We start from the raw sequence: 3,801 nt of genomic DNA, 5'->3' as shown, positions 1-3,801 counted from the left end.
CTCATAGGGTCACAGAGGGTCTCATAGGGTCACAGAGGGTCTCAGAGGGTCCAGAGGGTTTCAGAGGGTCTCAGAGTGACTCAGAGGGTCCAGAGGGTCTCAGAGGGTCTCAGAGGGTCCAGAGGGTTTCAGAGGGTCTCAGAGTGACTCAGAGGGTCCAGAGGGTCTCAGAGGGTCTCAGAGGGTCCAGAGGGTTTCAGAGGGTCTCAGAGTGACTCAGAGGGTCCAGAGGGTCTCAGGGGGTCTCAGAGGGTCTGACACTAACTGACAGTCACAGGATGATAACTGTTGTCATGATTGTCTGCAGCTTCAGCAGCTCCTGCTGTCAGAAACTGCAGCAGAGTCCAGCTCTGCTCCCACATCTCCTCACATCATCTTGTTGAGTCTGCTGGTGTCAGCGAGCTGATCCCAACAGAACCAGAACCAGAACCAGAACCAGGAGGGTGGACTGTCTCAGTTCTGATAAACTTCTCTGTAAAACATCTTGTTTTGATCTGAATGAGCAGGAAATGGTTGAAAAGAAAAACAGGAGCTGACAGACCAGGCTCAGTCTGAGGTTCTGACTCAGAACAACAGAACCAGAGGACGTCTGGACTTTACTAGAACCTTCCAGATGAGCTTCCTGACAGACAGCTGGACCTCAGCCAGAACAGGTTCTGTGAGCTGTTCTACAGCTGAGCTTCCCTCATAATCTCTTTAATCTGACAGCTGGCAGCTGATGGACACTAAAAATGTCTTCCAGTGAAAACAGTTGTGTCTGACTGCAGCAGAACCAGAACCAGAACCAGAACCAGGAGTCCTGACCTGTCCTGACTCCTCACATTCTTGTACACATTACTGCTGCACGAGTCCTCTGTGTAACTGATGCACACAGAGGACCATCATCATCATCATCTTCATCACTGTACTGCCTAAAACTGCACTCAGACACAACAACATAACTACAGCTGACAGACAGGTGAGACAGACAGGTGAGACAGACAGGTGAGAAAGACAGGTGAGACAGACAGGTGAGACCAGACAGGTGAGACTGTGAGACAGGCAGGAGACACAGACAGGTGAGACAGACAGGTGAGACAGACAGGTGAGATGGTGACACAGACAGGTGAGACAGACAGGTGAGATGGTGAGACAGACAGGTGAGACAGACAGGTGAGACAGACAGGTGAGACAGTGAGACAGGCAGGAGACACAGACAGATGACACAGACAGGTGAGACAGACAGGTGAGATGGTGAGACAGACAGGTGAGACAGACAGGTGAGACAGAAAGGTGAGACAGACAGGTGAGACAGACAGGTGAGACGGTGAGACAGGCAGGTGAGACAGACAGGTGAGACAGAAAGGTGAGACGGTGAGACAGACAGGTGAGACAGAAAGGTGAGACAGACAGGTGAAATGGTGAGACAGACAGGTGAGACAGACAGGTGAGATGGTGAGACAGACAGGTGAGACGGTGAGACAGACAGGTGAGACAGACAGGTGAGACAGAAAGGTGAGACAGACAGGTGAGATGGTGAGACAGACAGGTGAGACAGAAAGGTGAGACAGACAGGTGAGACAGAAAGGTGAGACAGAAAGGTGAGACAGACAGGTGAGACAGACAGATGAGACAGACAGGTGAGACAGACAGGTGAGACGGCGAGACAGACAGGTGAGAAAGACAGGTGAGACAGTGAGACAGGCAGGTGAGACAGACAGGTGAGACAGACAGGTGAGACAGAAAGGTGAGACAGACAAATGAGACAGACAGGTGAGACAGAAAGGTGAGACAGACAGGTGAGACAGAAAGTTGAGACAGACAGGTGACACAGAAAGTTGAGACAGACAGGTGACACAGAAAGGTGAGACGGTGAGACAGACAGGTGAGACAGACAGGTGAGACGGTGAGACAGACAGGTGAGACAGAAAGGTGAGACAGACAGGTGAGACAGAAAGTTGAGACAGACAGGTGACACAGAAAGTTGAGACAGACAGGTGACACAGAAAGGTGAGACGGTGAGACAGACAGGTGAGACAGACAGGTGAGACGGTGAGACAGACAGGTGAGACAGACAGGTGAGACGGTGAGACAGACAGGTGAGACAGAAAGGTGAGACAGGCAGGTGAGGACAGACAGGTGAGACAGACAGGTGAGACAGATGAGATAGACAGGTGAGACAGGTGAGACAGACAGGTGAGACAGACAGGTGAGACAGACAGGTGAGACAGATGAGACAGACAGGTGAGACAGGTGAGACAGACAGGTGAGACAGACAGGTGAGACAGACAGGTGAGACAGACAGTGTCCACAAAGAACAGATTGTTATCAGAACCGGTTCTGTTCTGGTTCTCTTGAACTGGACCACAGATGTGAAGCAGACCATCAACAAACAGAACAGAACTCCGGGTGGCACCGGTTCTGTAAGGACGGGTTCTGACCTGTCATGGCAGACAGAACCGGATTCTTGTGGGAGCCACCGAACAGAACCTGCTCAGGTAAACAAGAATTACCTGTTTGTTGGTACCAGCTAGGTCCACGCAAAACCCTGATCCGTTTCCCTTCAGGTTCGGAACCAGAACCCTGCAGCCGGTACCAACTTCCACACTGTCCATGCATCAGCTGTGCACGCGCCCCGCACCGTCAGCCGTTTGTTCACAACGGATCCGAGTCGGAACCTGCTAACTGGACCCGTTCAGCTCCGTCCACGAAGCAGGTTTGTTTACCTACACACCTGTGGCTCGTGCACGTGTTAATTAGCAGCGGGAACGCGCRCGCTCACGCACAGCACAGCTACAGGAGGTAAAGAGATGCACCGACCTGTGGGATCCGGGTCCGGGCTCCGGTTCTGGTCTCTGTCGCATAACAGACCCGCGCGTTGACGGATCCTTCAGAGGACTCCGTGTCAGCTCAGCTGGTGACACGCGGCGCGCACAGAAGCCCCGCCCCCTTTAATCCAGCTGACAGAAAGACACGCCCACTGAACGCACGGCACGGTGCGTGAGTGGAAAAGAAAAGCAGTTTGTGTGAAAAACAGCAGAACTCTGAGGAAACAAGAAACATGTCGTCCTGTTAAAGACACACAGCTAGGAGGAGGTCAAGTTCTRAATAATAAACATCTTACCTGCTGGAAATGGCTCTGAGAGAGAACACTGATGGATTCTTCCAGAGGCCCATTTCTCATCTGATGTTCTGGTCCCGCAGACCCAGTGACCCAGGTCTGAACCCAGAACCCCYGAACATGAATATCATTGTGGAGCAGCTCTGGCTGAGAGTTGTCAGTGCCAGTCCACCACTACTTGGTCTCATGCCAGAGTCCCTGAGCAAGTCACTGAACCAACTGTACAGGAACATCTGGAACACTGTACAGGAACATCTGGAACACTGTACAGGAACATCTGGAACACTGTACAGGAACATCTGGAACACTGTACATGAACATCTGGAACACTGTACAGGAACATCTGGAACACTGTGCAGGACATCTGGAACACTGTACAGGAACATCTGGAACACTGTGCAGGACATCTGGAACACTGTACAGGAACATCTGGAACACTGTGCAGGACATCTGGAACACTGTGCAGGAACATCTGGAACACTGCAGGAACATCTGGAACACTCTACAAGAACATCTGGAACACTGTACATGAACATCTGGAACACTGTACAGGAACATCTGGAACACTGTACTGAAACATCTGGAACTTTGTACGGGAACATCTGGAACACTGTACAGGAACATCTGGAACACTGTACAGGAACATCTGGAACACTGTAGAGGAACATCTGGAACACTGTACAGGAACATCTGGAACACTG

General features: G+C 51.4%; 1 protein-coding gene across 3 annotated transcripts in view; it reads right to left on the bottom strand.

Moving 5' to 3' along the window:
- cemip (cell migration inducing hyaluronidase 1) overlaps positions 1-3,261 on the bottom strand; it is a 64,170-nt gene extending 60,909 nt beyond the window's left edge. The window contains exons 1-2 of one of the 3 annotated variants that reach the window (XM_014027410.1): positions 3,104-3,261; positions 2,800-3,023 (exon numbers count right to left, since the gene is read on the bottom strand). The gene's annotated coding sequence lies outside the window, so the exon portion shown is untranslated. Of the gene's footprint in view, positions 1-2,492; positions 2,673-2,799; positions 3,024-3,103 lie in introns of those variants that run through there. The other 2 variants (XM_014027411.1, XM_014027412.1) reach the window with 2 other exon arrangements.
- Positions 3,262-3,801: the final 540 nt, after the last annotated feature.

Source organism: Austrofundulus limnaeus, unplaced genomic scaffold, assembly GCF_001266775.1.
Source record: "Austrofundulus limnaeus strain Quisiro unplaced genomic scaffold, Austrofundulus_limnaeus-1.0 Scaffold647, whole genome shotgun sequence".
Lineage (NCBI taxonomy): Eukaryota > Metazoa > Chordata > Actinopteri > Cyprinodontiformes > Rivulidae > Austrofundulus > Austrofundulus limnaeus.
Note: the sequence above shows the minus strand (reverse complement) of the source record. Positions and strands in the feature narration are given on the sequence as shown.